Source organism: Delphinus delphis, chromosome 5, assembly GCF_949987515.2.
Source record: "Delphinus delphis chromosome 5, mDelDel1.2, whole genome shotgun sequence".
Lineage (NCBI taxonomy): Eukaryota > Metazoa > Chordata > Mammalia > Artiodactyla > Delphinidae > Delphinus > Delphinus delphis.
In genome coordinates this window covers 8140040-8160855 of record NC_082687.1, presented here as the reverse complement: position 1 = coordinate 8160855, position 20816 = coordinate 8140040, and the positions used below count along the sequence as shown (strand labels likewise).

The following is a 20816-nucleotide window of genomic DNA, read 5'->3' as shown; positions in this document are numbered from 1 at the left end:
CGCACCTCCCTCTGAGTTCCTTTGGTCATTCTAGATCTGACAAATATTCATCAGAACTTAGTTCTTCAACCTGTTCCCCACACCCATCCCAAGACCCTGACCCTAGCTTACTTTGGCCCAGCACTGAGCGCTTCTGTCAAACTGATCTCTACACTGTCCCCCTACGCGCACACACACACACACACACACACACTTTAATGGAGAGACCACCCAGCATTTTCCGGGAATTCCCCCCTGAAGAGAAAGCCTGTAAGGTTAAATTTTCAGGACGTAAAGAGAGGCCAAGCAGGGTAAGAGCAGCCCTGGCAGAGGGAACGGCGTCTGTGAAAGCCGTGAGGCTGAGAAGAGCTTGTCATTGTTACGCACTGAAAGGACAGCCAGTGTGGCTGCAGCAGAGTGAGCGGAGCGGAGGGGCGGGAGAGAACTTCAGAGAGAAAGGCAGGGACGTAGCATGCAGAGCTTTACAGGGGTTTTGATTTTTTTTATACATGCAATGAGGAGGTTTTGAATAGATCACTGGTCCCTTGATGGATGGCAAGGGATGGAAGGGGAACAATAGTAGGATTAGGTAGACCAGTTAGGAGGTTATTGAGGCTCTCACAGTAATCCAGACTAGAAATAGCAGCGGCTTGGGTTCAGACGATGGCAGTAGAGATGAAGAGAAGTGGATGTAGCCAAGATCTATTCTGGAGGTAGCAGAGAAGGGAGCTGGAGGGTTGGGAGAGGAAAAACCAAAGAAAAGTCCTAGATTTCTGGCTTGAGCAGCAGGTTAGATGGCAATGATGCCCTTTACTAAGGTGGAGAAGGCTGAGAGACAACGGGTTTTAGAACATAAACAGTGTCCTCTAAAAGTATAAGATCCTTGAGGGAGTGTCTATGTTTAAACTTTGCTTACCAGTACACACAAGCACCTAGCGCACTGCCTGACACGGTGAATACTAATTGAACTGGTTTTGATGATAATCCTGTAACATCCTGATGATTCACTGCTTATAAAAGGAGACTCAGCACATTTAAATGAAATATTAAACAGATATGGGATATAGTTAAAAGATTCACATTTTAAATTTGTGAAGTGAGACTGATAAGTTAATGTCTTCTACACATATAAGCCTTATGTAAAGCAAGGGACTTTTTTTCACAGAATGTCTGATGTAAAGAAAGTCTGGGAGCTTCCCTGGTGGCGCAGTGGTTGGGGGTCCGCCTGCCAATGCAGGGGACACGGGTTCGTGCCCCGGTCCGGGAAGATCCCAGATGCTGCGGAGCGACTAGGCCCGTGAGCCATGGCCGCTGAGCCTGCGCGTCCGGAGCCTGTGCTCTGCAACGGGAGAGGCCACAGCAGTGAGAGGCCCGCGTACCGCAAAAAAAAAAAAAAAAAAAAATAGTGTAACAGTCTGACAGGATAAGACATTTAAGAGTGGGATCCTGATCGCAACCGTACCTTTGCAACACCTGGTACTGTGGGTATTAGTTCAGAGTAAAGTCAGTTTGAAACAATAATGGATGAGTGTGGCCACCAAATAGTTTTCATGCCCTATAGAATTATTTTATCCAGAATGAGAAATGGCAGTTCACTTCTCTGCTGAACAGTCCACATCACATTCTGTTCAGCTATAGGGAAACCCTTTCAGAGACTCATAGGCAAACTGAAATGGGTTCAGGGAGGAGTAATCAGGAGAGAGAAAGGATCTGAGAAGTCCTTTATGAGAAACAACTGAAGAATGAAACACTAGCTGTAATGAAAAAAAGTAAATTTTTTTTTTTATGAATGGGAAGAATAGAATGAAGACCAAATTTTGGAAGCTACACAGTAAGACAGTTTTCAGGTCAGTAGAAGGAAGAAATTTCCAACAGTTTCCATAGCACTTTATCAGTACCTCTCCTGTAGAACTTTCCACTTTGTATCTTTAACTAAATTTACTTCCAGAAATTACCTCAGTGGCCACGTAACACCTGATGGTGCCCATATTAGGACCTGAAATACTTGTTTGATGAATTAAAGAGTGTGAGGATGATTAAACAAATGACTGTCTGAACTATAGCCAAAGAAGAACCGAGCTGTCCTGTGAGGGAAGCCATTCAAACACAGGCTAGTTAACTACTTGGCAGAGATGTTATGCAGGAGATCCAGGTTTCGTTTACTTGGTAGGATTAGATGACTTTTAAAGGCCTTTCAAGCCCTAAAGATCTATGGTTTCATGACCTGGGTTTAAGCCCTGGCCCCGCCACTTTACTAGCACTGTGGCATTAGGGAAAGTCACTGGGGTGCTTTGCTCAAATGGGATTAAAATATATACCCTGCTTGCTACATAAATTATTTGGAAGATCAAAATAACATTTTAACACAAACAAGCAACAAAAACCAAAGCAGAAGGTTAACTGCCTCCCTCCCTTGACTGGTGAGAAGTCATGAACTTTTAGAGGGCTCCCTAGGGAGGCGGGTGGAAGCCTGGGCTGGGAGAGCGCAGAACCAGAGGAACTGGCTATATTACAGGGTTTATCCCTGAGGGTAAGGCAGTGTTAACCCCAAACACTGTGGACCAAGGGGCATAACCATTTCAGGCTTGATGAAGGGCAGCGTCCATCTACGGCTGGTCAGTCCCACAAGAAAAGCAAGATACACTTTGTATCTTGCTGTGGGGCACGGGAACAGAAACCACCCACTGGGGCAGGTGTTTCTAGATCAATCAAGGTCTCGGCCAAGTGGATGGGATTCAGGTTAATCAAAACACTTAAGAAGAAAATGGGGCAGAAGCCATGGGTCTAGGCCAACGTGGAGGGAAGTGGAGAAAGGCTGTGGCTCAACCCAGACGCTTCAGAGTCTAACTGAAAGCACTGAAGTGAATGCCAGGCCGCAGCTGATGGGTCAGGTGCTGCAACTCTACCACTGCCTTGGTCAACATAGACTCTTCAGTTGCCTGAGGTTAAAGCTATAGGAAGAAACCATCAGGTAATATAGGTGAATCAGGGAGAGAGGCAGGATTAAACGGGGAAAGCGCCCTGCAATTTATAAAGGGTCATACAGGTGTACATGTTAATAGCTTAGTGATTAATGTCAGTGATCTGTCAACTATTTTCATTCTTCAGTTGTGTCTTGTTGCTTCACGGATGGTGGAAATTCCTTCTGGTGGACGGTGAAGAGATTCCGAAATTCAACCATTCTGGAGGGGGAGTTTGAGGTTGCCACGGTTTCTGGAACAACACAAGTGTTTTCGCTGACAGCTAGCAAAGGCTGCCAGGGCTGCAAGTCAAGTGTCCTTTAAAATCATTACCTTCTCTTTATGCCTGCTCATTTGTGTTGGAAAGGGCATGGCATCTCCTCTGGGGCAATCAATAAATCTGTAGTGAGGACTTTCCTTTTCTCAGATACTCAGAGTTGCTAGAATTAGATTTCAAATCCCTGCAAAGATGTGGGAAGGGAAGCTCTGCACCCTTTGGGTCTCCATCCTATCATCCTCTCCCAGAATTGCCCAGAATTCCGGAAATCAGCATAAGCGCGCAGTCCATGGTTCACAGGTCTTTAGGGATGCTGCCTGGTAGCAGCGTGAATAAATGGTTATATTGTACAAATTTCTAATTTGGGGTCTAAAATAGTCAACTAAAAATGGCGTCTCATCCAGAGATTAAGCTTCCTAAGAACTGGACGTGGCTGTGTGATCAACCTGACGAGATTCATATTCCGTGCGCACACAAAGAATGTTTTCTAACGACGGATGAGTAAGCTAACTTTTCATTTTCTTCCCCAAATGGCTATAGAGTCTCTTTTTCTCAGTGAAGACTGATCTTGAATATACACAACTGCTGAAACCCAGCTGTTTCTCTCTGTGAGCAAAAAGCAGTCTTAAATTAGTTTTCATAACATATACATCTCTTTCACTCCAGTAAAGTGCAATACTCAATAAACGATGTTTTAATTAAAATCCGGTGAACACTGTTTCTGTTCTTTTTCTCCCTAAATAGTCCTGCCCCATACTTTTTGCATCCGATGCCCCACAAGTATTGCCAAAATATAATTTTTCAAAACACAATATCAAATTACTGACTTTTTTTTTTAAATATTTACTTATTTATTTGGCTGCACCGGGTGCTCTTTGAGGCACGCAGGATCTTCGTTGCCGCGTGCAACGGCACGCTTCGTTGCAGCGTGCCGCTGCAACTGAAAGGATCTTCAGTTGCAGCATGGGGGATCTAGTTCTGTGACCAGGGGTGGAACCCAGGGCCCCTGCATTGGGAGCACGGAGTCTTAACCGGTGGACCACCAGGGAAGTCCCCCGACCTTATTTCGATTGTAGAGGTTGTGGTTAAAATGTCCCCGTTTATGTAACTTTAATGACAGTCTTCATGAAGGAGAAGAGCTTTACCACTTTTACATACTGATAAATCAATTTTTGGTTAGAAGATGGCTTGAGGCCACATATACTCCATTAACTGCCGCTAGCTGAACGGCAGCCATAACCCTGAATTTCCAAGCGCTTATTCCTTGGTACAGTAGAATTGATACTATCAGGAAAACTACATTGTCAAAATCAATTGTTTTAGAGGATTTCTTCTTTGGTGCGGTACTATCTTATCTAAATTGAATGTGTCTAACTGGAAACACAGCCCTTTCAGCACATACTTGGAAACCAACTGTATTAGTTTGCTAGGGCTGCCATAACAACGTACCACAGACAGAGTGGTTTATACAACAAAAATTTGTCTTCTTACAGTTCTGGAGGTTAGAAGTCTGAGACCAAGTGGTTGGCAGGGCTGGTGTCTTCTGACGTCTCTCTGCTTGGCTTGCAGCTGGCCGTCTTATCCCTGTGTCTTCACATGGTCTTCCCTCTCTGTGCATCTCTGTCCCAATTTCCTCTTCTTATGAGGACACGAGTCAGATTGGATTAGGGCCCTCTCTAATGACCCCATTTTAACTCGACTGTCTCTTTAAAGATCCTGTCTCAGGCTTCCCGGGTGGCACAGTGGTTGAGAGTCCGCCTGCCGATGCAGGGGACACGGGTTCGTGCCCCGGTCCGGGAAGATCCCACATGCCGCGGAGCGGCTGGGCCCGTGAGCCATGGCCGCTGAGCCTGCGCGTCCAGAGCCTGTGCTCCGCAACGGGAGAGGCCACAGCAGCGAGAGGCCCGCGTACCGCAAAAATAAAAAAAAAGATCCTGTCTCCAAATAGAATCACATTCTGAGGTACTAAGAATCAGGGCTTCAACATGTAAGTTTTAGAAGGACACAATTCAGCCCATAACACTGTCAAAAATCCAGAAATAGCAAAATTAAAACCACCAGATCAGTAAATAGTATTTAGTAAGAGTTACTGTGCATATAAGAACAGTTTGAGAAGTGGGAGGTTTCAACTTTAAAACTGATATGAAGCTCAAGGACGTGATGTTACAGGATGATTTCTAAAATGAAAATAAGGAAGTCGTTTAACTTTTACAATGATTGGTTATTTCAATGGGGGTTTCCAGATGGTAGGGGGTTGGTTAAAAGTGATTATCTGATAACATATTTAGGAAGACAACACATTTCTTTTATGATTATCAGAGGCATTCACGAGAAATAACCTATGTTCATGAAATAATCTCCATTTAGCTTTTTTTTTTTTTTTTTTTTGCGGTACGCGGGCCTCTCACTGTTGTGGGCTCTCCCGTTGCGGAGCACAGGCTCCGGACGCGCAGGCTCAGCAGCCATGGCTCACGGGCCCAGCCGCTCCGCGGCATGTAGGATCCTCCCAGTCCGGGGCACAAACCCGTGTCCCCTGCATCGGCAGACGGACTCTCAACCACTGCGCCACCAGGGAAGCCCTCCATTTAGTTTTGCTTCTGTGGCTTAAATGGTTTTGTCTGCCACGGAATTTACAAATCTGGTCTCCATTTTGTATTTAATTTTAACAATACCAGTTCACAGATTTTTCGTGTTTTTCATTTGGTTTAGGTGGAATAAAGTAGTCCCTGATAAATATCTCTATACAGAAAAATTGCATCTAAAGTATATTCAAACTGGAGCCAGATTACAGCACAAGCATAGGTTGCTGGAGATTCCTAAATGTTATTGTTAAAGATGGCAGATTTGGGGACCAACATAGGTCCCAAGCCTGAGGATGTCAAAGGCCATTAAACACTTGCATGTGTCAAAGCTTTGGTTAGATATATCTGAGACTTCGTACCTGAGCCCTCCAGTTTTCACACCAAGGTCATCCTTCCAGGACCTGGGAAAAAACAAAAGAGTGAATGAGAGTTCAGAAGAAACCTTTGGAAAATGTTTTCAAACCAAGGTAGTTTCTACGTTTGCTGCTCAGTTTAGAGACAAGGACATTCAAAGTGCACAAAGGCTACCACTGCTCTAAAGAAAACGAAAAGCCCTAATGGTTCTCCAGCACCTGCAGGCCTCGGCTTTGCCTCCTTTCCCCTGCCTCTCCGCCACTCTGGAGAGGTGCGATGTGGAGATGGAAAAGTCTAAAGAACAAAATAGCGAGAAGCGGGCACTACACTGGACACAGACGTGTTTCCACCCACTCAAAGTTAAATGAGGGGAGCAGCATGATAGCCGGTAGAGGAACCAGCGGGGAGCTGAACTTCCGCAGCCCCTCGCCACCTGCCGCTTCACCGCACCTGCGTCCTAGACGCATGCGCAGTCCTACAAGCGCAGGACCACCCAATCCCCAAAGGCAAGCAGCGGGCATGCCAACGAGCGCCGCCAGGCCCATCCCCTTCAAGATCCTTCTGGCCAAATCCATAGGGCCGGGAGAACACATGTGCACGGCCTGGAGAGCAGAGAATCAAGGTTCAGGGAACACACACAGTGACTTTCATGGGTTCCGGGATATATGACTGCATCCAGTGGGGACAAATAAATAATGAGAGTAAATTCAAAGTAGTATACTTAGGATGAAAAGTTAAATGCTACAAAGTGCATATATACTGGTGACAAGTGGACATATTCTGGGGTGAAAAATTAAATAAGCATGTAATGTATCAAATATTCAGGTTCCTATTACACACCAGGCCCTAATGCAAGAAATTACCAATGAGCAATACAGAGCCAATTAGAAAATAAGGGTCTTCTTAAATAGTGAGTTCAATTCTCATCTTAATATTCTCAGTGATACCACATGGAATCTCTCAGTGAAAATCTTGAGGGACTTCCCTGGCAGTCCAGTGGTTAAGACTCTGTGCTTCCGGGACATCCCTGGTGGCGCAGTGGTTAAGAATCTGCCTGCCAATGCAGGGGACACGGGTTCGAGCCCTGGTCCGGGAAGATTCCACATGCTGCGGAGCAACTAAGCCTGTGCGCCACAACTACTGAGCCTGAGCTCTAGAGCCTGTGAGCCACAACTACTGAGCCCACGAGCCACAACTACTGAAGACCACGCACCTGGAGCCCGTGCTCCACAACAAGAGAAGCCACCGCAATTAGAAGCCCGCTCACCACAACAAAGAGTAGCCCCCGCTCACCGCGACTAGAGAAAGCCTGCATGCAGCAACGAAGACCCAACGCAGCCAAAGATATAAATAAATAAATAAAAGACTCTGCGCTTCCACTGCAGGGGGCTCAGGTTCGATTCCTGGTTGGGGAACTAAGATCCCGCATACCACGCAGCACGGCCAAAAAAAATCTTGAAAGAAATAAATGAATGATCAGCATAGCGCAGCATAGTGTAGTAGAAAAATCATGGACTTCGGATACCTACAAATGAGAGTTCAAGTCCTAGCTCTGCAGCTAAGGCAGCTGTGCCAATGTTTCCTTGTTAAGTGGGAATTATAATATCCACCCTACAGTTTATGCTGAGGATGAAACGAGCTAATGTCTTTAAAGGGTCTAACATAGGTCCTGGCACTGGGGCTCTGAATTATTAGTTCCCTTTCCTCTCTGTTCTTTCCCTGCTCTGGAGTATATCAATGAGACATTTGTTTTAAACTGAAGCATAAAGGAATGAATTTATATAAAGGAACAAATTTCCTGATGGTGTACATTTTCAAATATTAAAGCAGGGAAACCCAGCCACTGGGGGCTTAAGGAATCTCGAGTTTCCTTTAGTAGAGATGAGTTTTTCAAAGGCAGTCATGTGGATAGGAGAATGGAGTGAAGACTTCCTAGAATGAGGGGAGAATAAAAAAGAGAAGTCTCGACATTTGCAATTGAAGGCTTTCAATTTCGAAAAGCTTAATTCATGTCTCAAACAAGGCCTCTCACCGTCCACTCTGTAATTTACAGGCAGTAGAGCCAGGTGGAAAGAGAATGGGCTAGGGAGGCAGACAGACAGAAGCTGGTATCCTAGCCATCTGTGAACTGGGACATACCATTTAACTTCTTTGAGGCTCAGTTTCTCCATATGCAAGTTGCAGATATTGACACTTGCTGGCAAGATTGTTCTGAGAATTATATGAGGTAACACAGGGCTCATGCTCAGGAAATAAATAAAAGTTTTAATACAACCAACCCTGAACTGAGGGACCTTGAACCACTGGCTGTCACTGAGAAATTTCATTGAGATGATGGAAAGAGAAAGGTGTAAAAAAATGAAAGGAAGGGCTTCCCTGGTGGCGCAGTGGTTGAGAGTCCGCCTGCCAATGCAGGGGACACGGGTTCGTGCCCCGGTCCGGGAAGATCCCACATGCCGCGGAGTGGCTGGGCCCGTGAGCCATGGCCGCTGAGCCTGCGCGTCCGGAGCCTGTGCTCCACAACGGGAGAGGCCACAGCAGTGAGAGGCCCGCGTACCACAAAAAAAAAAAAAAAAAAAGAAAGGAATAGAAGATGATTCACAATTAAATTATTGAAAAGAAAGTGTTCTCTATCTATATAGCTCTGTTCATGACTATGAGTTGCACTGTAATTGAGTAAGATAAATAGAATATGAATTAACTTGCTATATGCTTTACAAGAATCATCATTAACATACTCTCTCTGAGCTCCGGACTTTGATGTGTACTGTAGCTTTTGCTGGGAACACTTTTCTCCACCTCCCCCCAATCTTAATTCGTCAACCTTACAATCTTGACATAAACATCGTTTCATCATGGAAACTTGTCTTACTCCAGAATAATATAAGAGTCCTGCTACGTGCTTCTGTCAAACTCCTAAGTTCCCCATTTGTAGCTCTTTCCACACTTTACTGAAATTGAATGTTCATTTCCTGAGGGACTCCTAGAAAAGTGAGTAAACTCCTAGAAAAGCGAGTCAGTGTGTCTGTCTTGGTCAATGTTGGACCCAAGCACCTAAAACAGCAGTTGGAACATCAAAGCCTTCCATTTTTTTTAACGGAAACATGCATAAATTCTTGAGTGTAAAGTCAGCATATTTTTATCTTTATACTGAGTATTTATTACTTGATATTCTATCATAAGATGTCAGTTACATTTTATTTCTTCATATTTAGAATAGCACAAATAGCATTTGCAAGATGCTGTGGAAAGTTCTGTGCACTACGTTGGAACTTTGAACCAACAGATGCGTAAGGTTACGTCTAGTTCAAAGTTCTGGGATCCTGTGACTCTTTGATGTTGAAGCCATCGGAATCAGCTTCCCAGTACTTAAGTCACTCCAATATAGTAAATCTGGAGCACCGAAGTCATGTTATTTCAGAATATTATGATGACAGCATTATGATAGAGTTCTTTAAAGGCAAAAATGGCATTGGTAGAAGCAGAGAGAAGACTTGGAGGGTTATTTCTCCCAATGGTGATAGCTGGCTGGTGCTGGACTATCTGTACTCCTTTTCACCACCTTCCTTGTCCCTTTGCAGGACCCACATTTCAGATGACTGGTTAGTGTAAGTAGTCTATAACCATGAAGAAAGCAAATCAGCTGGTTTCCACGAGGCATACCCTGCTGCCTTACTCTTGAAGCTATATAATCTACCAATAAACTCACTAAGCAAAGGATGGTACAGTATGGTGGCAGGGTTGTGAATTGTACCCTTAAACATTAACTACATCTCCTTGAATGTCAATTTCATTATTAAATAGAGATCCGGTACTAAAAACAAACCTGAAATATGTTGGTATCTTGAAATAATTACCGAAGTTTTCTAAACCATATCACTGGCAATCTAGGAGTGTACACTGTGCCTCATACTTTCAGAAAAATATCCTTCACTCATTCCACAAACCTTTACTGAGTAAAGGAACTCTGTTTAGAACTGAGGAGACAAAGTGCTGAGATGAGTAGGATTTAGACACTACAATTCACAGAACTTGGGAAATATAAAGGAAGAGCTATCTTCTGTTATTCCCACTTTTTATAATAATAGTCTTTAAAATGTATTCTTAAAATATATGTTGAAGTCCTAACCCTCCAGTACCTGTGAATGTAGCCTTATTCAGAAATAGGGCCTTTTCAGATATTCAAGTTAAGATGAAGTCGTTACGGTGGGCCCTAACCCAATACGACTGTGTCCTTATAAAAAGGGGAAATTGGGATGCAGAGATATGTACAGAGGGAAGATAACATGAAGACTCAGGGAGAACACCATCTACAAGCCAAGGAATGCTTCAGGCTACTAGAAATCATGTGAGAGGTGTGGAACAGATATTCCTTCACATCCCTCAGAATGAACGAACCCTGCCAACACCCTGATCTTAGACTTCTAGCCTCCAGAACTGTGAGACGGTACACTTCTGTTGTTTGTGTCATTCAATTTGTGACCCCTTGTTACAGTAGCCCTAGGAAACTACAACAAGCACTTTCTTCAAAAATCCATTCAGTCAGTGGTGTTCCTGAGTCAGGTATACTATACTTATTACAATATAAATATTTAATAGAGCCATGAAACAATTGGGCAATTTGATGAATTGCTTGTGGATCCGTGTCCAAAATGTAGGTCTCATATCAATGGGTAAGAAAAATAACTAGAAACATAGTAAAAATAGAAACACTTGCCCATTATATTTAATAAGATGGAAATCAATACTATTTTATTTTTGTTAAATAAGAACTCAGATCTTCTTGTCCTTTGATTACCAAAAAGTCAGCCAAAGTTAACAGTTTCCACTTAAAAAGAAAACCATCACTTAATTCGAAATATTGCTGCAGATTTTCTGGATAAGCACCAACATCTAATGGAGACTGGCAACTCCTAGCAAAGAAAACTTCCTGTTTAGGACATGGAAGCAAGCTAAGTGTCCATCGACAGATGAATGGATAAAGAAGATGTGGCACATATATACAATGGAATATTACTCAGCCATAAAAAGAAATGAAATTGAGTTATTTGTAGTGAGGTGGATGGACCTAGAGTCTGTCATACAGAGTGAAGTAAGTCAGAAAGAGAAAAACAAATACCATATGCTAATACATATATATGGAATATAAAAAAAAAAAGAAAAAAAAAGGTTATGAAGAATCTAGTGGCAGGACATGAACAAAAACGTAGAGAATGGACTTGAGGACACGGGGAGGGGAGGGTAAGCTGGGATGAAGTGAGAGAGTGGCATGGACATATATACACTACCAAACATAAAACAGATAGCTAGTGGGAAGCAGCCTCATAGCACAGGGAGACCAGCTCGGTGCTTTGTGACCACCTAGAGGGCTGGGATAGGGAGGGTGGGAGGGAGACACAAGAGGGAGGAGATATGGGGATATATGTGTATGTATAGCTGATTCACTTTGTTATACAGCAGAAACTAACACAGCATTGTAAAGCAGTTATACTCCAATAAAGATGTTAAAAAATAATAATAAAAAAATTAAAAGGAACAAAATTGAGTTATTTGTAATGAGGTGGATGGACCTAGAGTCTGTCATACAGAGTGAAGTAAGTCAGAGAGAGAAAAACAAATACCGTATGCTAACGCACATATATGGAATCTAAAAAACCGGTACTGATGAACCTAGTAGAAGAGCAGGAATAAAGACGGAAACGTAGAGAACGGACTTGAGAACACAGGGGGAAGGGGAAGCTGGGACGAAGTGAGAGAGTGGCATGGACATATATACATTACCAAATGTAAAATAGATAGCTAGTGGGAAGCAGCCGCCTAGCACAGGGAGATCAGCTCAGTGCTTTGTGTCCACCTAGAGGGGTGGGACAGGAAGGGTGAGAGGGAGGGAGATGCAAGAGGGAGGGGATATGGGCATATATGTATATGTATAGCTGATTCACTTTGTTGTACAGCAGAAACTAACACAACATTGTAAAGCAATTATACTCCAATAAAGATACTTTTATAATTTAAAAAAAATTTAAAAAAAGAAAACTTCCTGTTTAAATTTGGTAAGGAAATTATGTAATATTATTACGAAATTTTAAAAAGAAAGGAAGAAAACAACATGTTGGTGATATTACTAAGTAGAAACATAACAGATTAGAAATTAAAGCACAGAAACAGTCACTGATTTACTGTCGTACTGGCAGGAGGGATCAAAAGGCAGTAACCAGAGGTCACTCCTTTGCTAACGTCATTTAATACTTTTGTGCTGAAACTGAAATAGTGCAATAGCCAGTAGTTAAACACTAGGCTGATAGGGTTCCTAATGTTTTAAACAAAGAAAATCCAAAATCACTATAATAAGTAGATGGTCAGAGGAAGTTTAACAGGAATAATTTCAAGACTGTACAGCTAAGGAAAACAAAATCAACCCTAGCAATATAGTGCGTTAGCTGGCACATAGCCAGTATTCAAAAACTGTTTCCTGGAATGAATATGAATATGACACTTCTGTTCTGAGCTGTTGTTTAACTGAGAGCCAAAAACCCATTGGGAGTTCGTAGACCAACAGAAAGTCTTTTAAAGCAATTATCACTAGAAACGCAGAAGTACATAAAATTCCAGTTTAATATATCGAGTTGTATCAAATACGCCCTTCACTTACTTGTCTAACAAATATTTATTGATCAGCAATTGGACAAATGAACAGGACAAAATCCCTGTCATTACAGAATGGTACAGGAGAAAGCCTGGAAGGGCAACCGTTACAGTACGGTACATGGGGACAAGGGTGGATTGCATGCAGCAGCAAGTACTTCTAAAGGGATGTATCTTATAAGGGATGATTAGGGGTTATCAGTTGTGGGGTGGGAGAAGAGAGCAGTAGTAGAGTTAACCAAGTGTGCAAAGGAACAGAGGCTAGAGGACAAGGCACTTTCGGAGTGCAGCACGTGGCTGGGCTGAGGATGAGTCGGGGTGGATGCTGAGACTCGAAAAGGAGAGAAGACCCCTATCCCGGACACCTTTAGACGCTTTGCTAAAGAATTGGACTTTATCCGTTTCTTCCCCCAATTTTATCGAAATACAATTGACATATAACACTGTGTACGTTTAAGGTGTAACACGTGTTGTTTTTACACACTTATATATTGCAAAGTGATTACCACCACAGGGTTAGCTAACACCTCCATCATGTCACGTAATTACCATTCTTTTTTTGTAGTGAGATCATTTAAGATTCACTCTCTCAGCAACTTTCAAGTATAAAGTACAGCACTGTTATCTACAATCACAATGTTGTCCATTAGATCCCTAGAACTTATCCATCTTCCAACTGGAAGTTTGTTCTCTGTGATCAACATCTCCCCATTTTCTCCACCGCCCCAACCTCTGATAATCACCATTCTACTCTTTGTTTCTATGAGTTTGGCATTTTAATTTTTTTATTATTTTATTTTATTTTGTTTTGTTTTTTGCGGTACGCGGGCCCCTCACTGCTGTGGCCTCTCCCGTTGCAGAGCACAGGCTCCGGATGTGCAGGCTCAGCGGCCATGGCTCACGGGCCCAGCCACTCCGCGGCACGTGGGATCTTCCCGGACCGGGGCACGAACCCGTGTCCCCTGCATCGGCAGGCGGACTCTCAACCACTGCGCCACCAGGGAAGCCCGAGTTTGGCTTCTTTAGACTTTATTCTTAATATAATGAGGAGACACAGATACTTCAGTGAAACAATCAGATCTATGTATTCAAAGTATTATGTTAGTAGTGACAGTACGAAGAATTAATTGGCCCTGGGAAGGACTAAAAACAGTGGTGATACAGATTGTTTTAGGAATCCAGATGACCAACAAGGACCTGAGTTAGGACAACGGCAGCAGAAATGAAGCAGAGAAGACCTATATGAGAGATATTAGGAGGTAGATGTGATTGCATGTATGACCACTGAATGAGTCCATGATATGAGCCAGGCACTGTGCCAACTACTAAGGAAATAGAAAGGAAAGAAATATCTCTTGCATTTAAGTAACTTCTAGTCCAGTGATCAATGTAAACAGTTAAACCTATTAAAAGTCAATATGGAAAGCATTAAAACAGTGGTATAAACAAGTGCTATAGTTGTCCAGGGAAGATGTGGTTAACCTAGTTTGGGGAAAGAAAGAAAAAGGACCAAAAGGTAAGGATGGGTGGGGAAAAGAAGAGGTGGGCACTTCCCAGATGAAATGAACCTGGAGAGGATACACAGAGGGAAGGGAGAGGTGTAAAGTCATTTTGCAAAACTGCAAATAGCTCGCTATGTGTGATGATGAGTTACCTGAGAACAAGTGGTGAGAAATAAAGCTCGAGAAACTAAGATGAGAATACGTAGGGCTTGTGCCATGTACAGGAGGTTGAAATTAACCCTGGAGGTTCTAGGACACGACTGAAGAAATGTAGGCGGGCAGGCAACGTGACGCTAACTGGTGTTTTAGAAAGACGGCTGCGGTGGCGGGATGGAGGATGGACTGCAGAAGGAGGGGCAAGCAAGATCAGTAACGAAGTGCAACTGAGTGCAAGTGAGGATCCAGATCAAGGCTAGGATAAACAGGCAGAAGTTAGAGGATTTGTCACTGATCTGATGGGGAGGTTTTAGAAAAGGAAGTCGTTGAAGAACGTCTGTTCTATAGCTCTCACCACAGTGATTATGTGCACGTAACAGGCACTCATAAATGTTGATAGACTGTAACTAAATTACTTATTTCCTTTGTAAAGGTTGGTCTCAACCAACTAATTCTTCCAAAATATGAGTATTTGGTCCAGTTAATTCTGCAAAAAAGTGTGGTTTTAGAGCTATTAGGGTTTAGTACCATTTTATTCATGTTTTAATCCACTACTGCAAATGTTTGCAAAAAGCATCTGGACAGCTAAAGGGTGCTAAAATTCAAAATTATTGCTTTTCACAATGACGCTCGCAGTTTAGAAGTTCTAGGGCACCTCTTATGTAACACAACTGCTGCTACCCAGATCGCTTCATCTTTCATTAAAGAATATTGGAAAATGGCATGATGTTTGATAAGGCTAGAAAGATTGTATGTATCACACCAAGGAGCTGCTGTGCGGAAAGTCTGCATCAACAAAGGAAGAATAACCAGGGTCCTCTGTTCATACTTTCACACCTTCCAATATCATCAGTTTCAAAGCTCCCAGCCTCCCCTTTGACTTTGACTTTGAACTCTCTTCTGACCCATCTCCCCAAATCCAATTCAATTATCAGTACAAACTGGGGGCTCCTACTCATATTCACTACATCTAATTTGTCAGCCTACTTTATTTTCTCATCTAGATAAGTTTACCAAACTAGGAGGTGTCCCACTGGAGCTGAACAAGTCACCAATTTCCCACAGAGTAACATTTACTAGAATTCTCCTCTCTCCTTATGCTCATTGATGAAATAAAACTCACATTTTAAGGCGAGACAAGAAAAATTTAAACATAAAAATTTTCTCTGCTCATTTTGGCCTCCACCCTCCCGTCTAGCGTGCACTGTGCATCTGCATTATGCATTAACCAGACCTCCCCAGTGGCAGAAATACCTGCTCAACCACAAAGACTGTGTTTTTCTCCTTCTGGCGCAAGCCATGTAACTCCTTAGAAGATAACATTCTTTTTTTGATCCTGTAAGGGGTCATGACGACCCACCACTCATCTTGTACATGCAGACGTCTTTAGTAAACTTTATGTACAATGCCAATATATCATTTTCCTTAAAGATAGCGATTGGCGTAGAACAGATTAGTCAGATGACCTGGGGAAACACTGGGCCAAACCTAATGGAAGTTCTTAGCTTAAATACTTACTTATAACCTTATTACTGTCACTAGCTATATTACTTGTATTCTGCCTATTTTACAAGATTATTGTTTCTTGCACTACCAAATGTATCACTGAGCCTCAGATAAAATTAATGATGACTAAGTGACTTGAAATGATTGAACAAATATATTTCTATAAGATCAATGATTGTAGTAGTGTAGCTCTAATTATGGGAAGAAGCAACAAGACGGAAGCGTGTCCTGGACCATAAGTGACAAGTAAGACAGGAGGTACAGAGGCTTTGGGCTGCTGTTAACTGGGCCTAGTCCAGTAAGAGCACACCGAGTGAGCTACCAAGCAAGCGCCTGCCTGACCTGAGAATAAGCCTTCCTAGTGCTCTGGGACAAACTGGTCAGGAAATGCCTCCCAAGCGAAATTAAGACCAAAAGGGAAGGGATTGTAAAATAAAGACTTTGCCCACCATCCAGTTCTACAAGAATCAAGTCATTAGCCACCGCAGTTGTTGACCTGAAAGAAATTCAGGGTAAAGATCGGGATGAAACATTCTGTGCTCTGGGAAAACAGACAGAACTGGCCCTCAGATAGTTAGATATTTTCAGGAGAAATTTTTTATGAACCTGGATTCTTGCATCTTCCCATACTTAACAAAGCACTAAAACCATTAACTAAAATGTCTGTTCCTCGTGACCAGCAGCTTGATTGCACAGACCCCCTCTTCAGAACAGTTCTCAGAGCTCTCTGAGAGACTGTCTCCCGAGTTATAATCCCTCAGGTTGGCTCAATGAAATTTCCATTTCTTTCTTTCTTTGATTATTGACTAATTGTTGTCATTGCCATCACCATATCGAACTTAACTAAGGAATATGATATTCCTGCTCAATCTCTGATGACAGGATTTATCTGCATCCTTGTTTAAGAAACATAATCATACCAGAACTGTAAGTAAATTAAAATTATTTCAAGTTATATAAAGGTTCTTCATATCCACCTGAAATTTTTTTCTTTTTTTTTTTTTTGCGGTACGCGGGCCTCTCACCGTTGTGCCCTCTCCCGCTGCGGAGCACAGGCTCTGGACGCGCATGCCCAGCGGCTACAGCTCACGGGCCCAGCCGCTCCGCGGCATGTGGGATCTTCCCAGACCGGGGCACGAACCTGTGTCCCCTGCATCGGCAGGCGGACTCTCAACCACTGCGCCACCAGGGAAGCCCCCCGCCTGAAATATTTTTTAGTAGAATATGGCAATATAATTTTCAGTAAATATACTAAATATAATTTTCAAGAGCATTTTTATATCAAACTCTATCATAATTACCAATAATTAGCCATATAAAAAATATACCATAATTCCATGAGTTTCATTAAATCTCTACTTGTGGCATACCAAATAGTCACTTGTGAACAAAATTTCTCTACCTTAAACAATCATGTTCTTTAAACAAATATCAAACTGCCTCATAATAACACGCATATGTATGACAGTGAATTTTACCTGTCAACTTGACTAGGCTAGGAGATGCCCAGAAAGCTGCTAAAACATTATTTCTGGGTGTGTCTGTAAGGGTGTTTCCAAAAGAGATTAGCATTTCAATAGGTAGTAAATCAGGAGTAAAGAAGATCCCCATCAGGGCTTCCCTGGTGGCGCAGTGGTTGAGAGTCCGCCTGCCGATGCAGGGGACACGGGTTCGTGCCCCGGTCCGGGAAGACCCCACATGCCGCGGAGCGGCTGGGCCCGTGAGCCATAGCCGGTGAGCCTGTGCGTCTGGAGCCTGTGCTCCGCAATGGGAGAGGAAAGTTTGCCTGCGTGATAATTGTTTTATTTAGCTTAATTCTAGATCCTATGTTTGGCTCTCCATGAACATTAGCTTGAGTAAGCCTGGAAATTAACACCCTACCCAAAATCATTATCCAAAATCAACAAAGGCAGCAGCACGTTTTAGTACACGTATTTGTTATAACAAGGCATGATTACTAACCGATAAATGAAAGTACTAACCTCAGTCAACATGATTCTGCCTCTATCCACGGAGCTAGGCCTTATCTCTTTCCCAATGAAATGCCAAGGTATCCCATTAACTTCTCCTATGTTCCTCTTACATGTCAAACATCGCTCCCAATCTCAATTACATACTGACTCTTCCCATCATTAGCTCTTCCTGTCTTCCATTAATAAAGTCCTTATTGGCAGCTGAACTGGCTTAATCAAATTCAGCTGGGAAAATTATCGCCTAAGCGTCACTAAATAACAGTCATTACTGTATAAAACCCACCTCTAATCTCAGTCATTTTACTTACCTCATCTTCAAAATGTCTTTCTTCTTCATCTGACGTCACGTGCCAGCGGCCAGGACGCAGCCTTTCGCCATTCGTATCACCTATAACTGGTGTTGCCGTCACACCATTTTACATCCTGAGGGGATATTCCCCATTCGTATCACCTATAACTGGTGTTGCCGTCACACCATTTTACATCCTGAGGGGATATTCCCCATTCGTATCACCTATAACTGGTGTTGCCGTCACACCATTTTACATCCTGAGGGGATATTCCCCATTCATATCACCTATAACTGGTGTTGCCGTCACACCATTTTACATCCTGAGGGGATATTCCCCATTAACAAGGTTTCTTCCCAAATGCCTTACCCTTGAACCATTTATTAGGCACAGTACTGTCATTTTAACAATATCATTATTAGCACCTTACCAAATATTTCTCCTAAATAAGAATTATTTAGTCAATACTAATCATGTTTCTAACAACCAGTAGCAACAATATTAAGCAACGTGGGTTTTACCCTTTACTACCCCCCAAAATATCAATAATTTCCATTCTCTTTTCCCGTGTCTTTCTCTTTAGAGTTCAGGGCACTTGAGGAACAAAAATATTGTCAAATGTGACGAGTTTATGCTGAATGTTTTTCGTTATTTCGTTCATTTACAAGGAACAAAGGCCCTTTCAAATTAGCTCACGTGGAGGAACGAGGAAATCAGGATTTCATGGCAATCCAAGAACTGAAGCAGGGAAATTGGGTTTGGATTCAAGGTCATTCTAGAAACCTTAGATGCAGATGTTCCAGAATCTTTCCTCTACTACTCTACTGTTCGTGTTACTCAGTTCTATTCCACGTATATACTTCTTTCTATCTTGCTTTAATAACTGTTTCTTTTTATTGATAATTTCAACTTCCCTATAATTTTAGCTTACATGTGGTCCATTATAGCCTCCCAAGTCCTGATTCTGTCTCACAAATTTTCAGCTAAAGCTTCCACCAGTAACTGAAAAATTCTTTCTTTGTTCCTTAGGTCCAACTCTCACTTGGTTAAATTAATCTTTTTGAATCTGGCCTTAGAAAGTGAAGATTACTGCCTCACCTGAGGATTAGCTGTTCTTGGGTCAGACGGTTATTCCAGTCCAATAAACGGAGTTGAAGGACGGAGAAAGGAGGGAGACATCACCATAATACTATATATGACTCCTGAGACAGCAGGGTCCAATGGTGGATCAGTTTTCTTGGTGGAGGTTGTGGACAGGACAAGCACAAAAATGAAGATGGCCAGTAGTTACGGATAAAATAAGATGTAGCCCTATTCTCACAATAATTACCTCAATTGGGTCTCAATTTTATCAAATTCACTTATGCCATTTTATTTAGGTAATGCGACCATGTAAGAGAAATGTAACAATTATAAATTCTTTAAAAGATCATTACAGCATCTACAAAAAACCCTTAGTTAACATAAAACTTAATGGTGAAAGACTGAATGTTTTCCTCCTAAGACCAGAAACAAGGCAAGGATGTCTGCTCTTGTCATTTCTGTTCAACGTCATGCTGGAGGTTCTAGAAGGGCAATTAGGTAATAAAATAAAGGCACCTAGTTTGTACATGAAGAATTAAAACGATCTCTATGACAGTTACAATATTGTATATGGAAATGATACTGTATATAGAAAATCCTAAGGAATCTAGTAAAAAACAAACAAAACTAATAAGCAAAGCACATGAAAAGATGCCCAGCATCATTAGCCATCAGAGAAATGCAAATTAAAACCACAATGTGATATCATCTCACATCTCTCAGAATGGCCATCATCAAAAAAAAAAACACAAATAATACATGTCGGCGAGGATGTGGACAAAAGGGAACTTATACATTGTTGCTGGGAATGTAAATTGGTGCAGCCACAGTGGAAAACATTATGCAGGTTCCTCAATAAACCAAAAATAGAACTACTGTATGACCCAGCAATTCCACTCCTGAGAACAGAGCTAAAGAAAACAAAAAAATTAATTCGAAAAGATACATGCACCCCAATGTTCACAGCAGCATTATTTACAATTGCTAACATATGGAAGCAAGCTCAGGGTCCATCAGCAGATGAATGGATAAAGAAGATGTGAAATTTTGTGCTTCAAAGCACACCACCAAAGAGTGAAAAGACAATCATCAGAATGAGAGAAAATATTTGCAAATCATGTGACTGATGAGGGACTTGTATCCAGAATACCCACAGAACAATTACGCCACAATAATAAGAAGACTCCCCAGCTGAGAAAACTCCAAAGGACCTGACAGACATCCTCCAAAAAAGATACACAAAGGACCAACAAACACATGAGGAAAGATGCCCAACATCATTAGCCATCGTGGAAACAAAAATCAATACAAAGAGGGAGGACCTTCAAGAAGGCAGAGGGGTAACACATGGAGATCACCCTCCTCCCCACAGATACACCAGAAATCCATCAACACGTGGAACAACTCCTACAGAACTACTGAACGCTGGCAGAAGACCTCAGACCTCCCAAAAGGCAAGAAACCGCCCCCCCCCCCGCCCCCCCTGCTCCACGTACCTGGGTAGGGCAA

General features: G+C 42.4%; 1 protein-coding gene across 7 annotated transcripts in view; it reads right to left on the bottom strand.

Moving 5' to 3' along the window:
* Positions 1-20816, bottom strand: part of HERC3 (HECT and RLD domain containing E3 ubiquitin protein ligase 3) — a 192953-nt gene that overhangs the window by 149992 nt on the left and 22145 nt on the right. For all 7 annotated transcript variants that reach the window (XR_009519485.2, XM_069540670.1, XM_069540672.1 and 4 more), the window contains one exon: positions 6158-6199. The gene's annotated coding sequence lies outside the window, so the exon portion shown is untranslated. The remainder of the gene's footprint in view (positions 1-6157; positions 6200-20816) is intronic.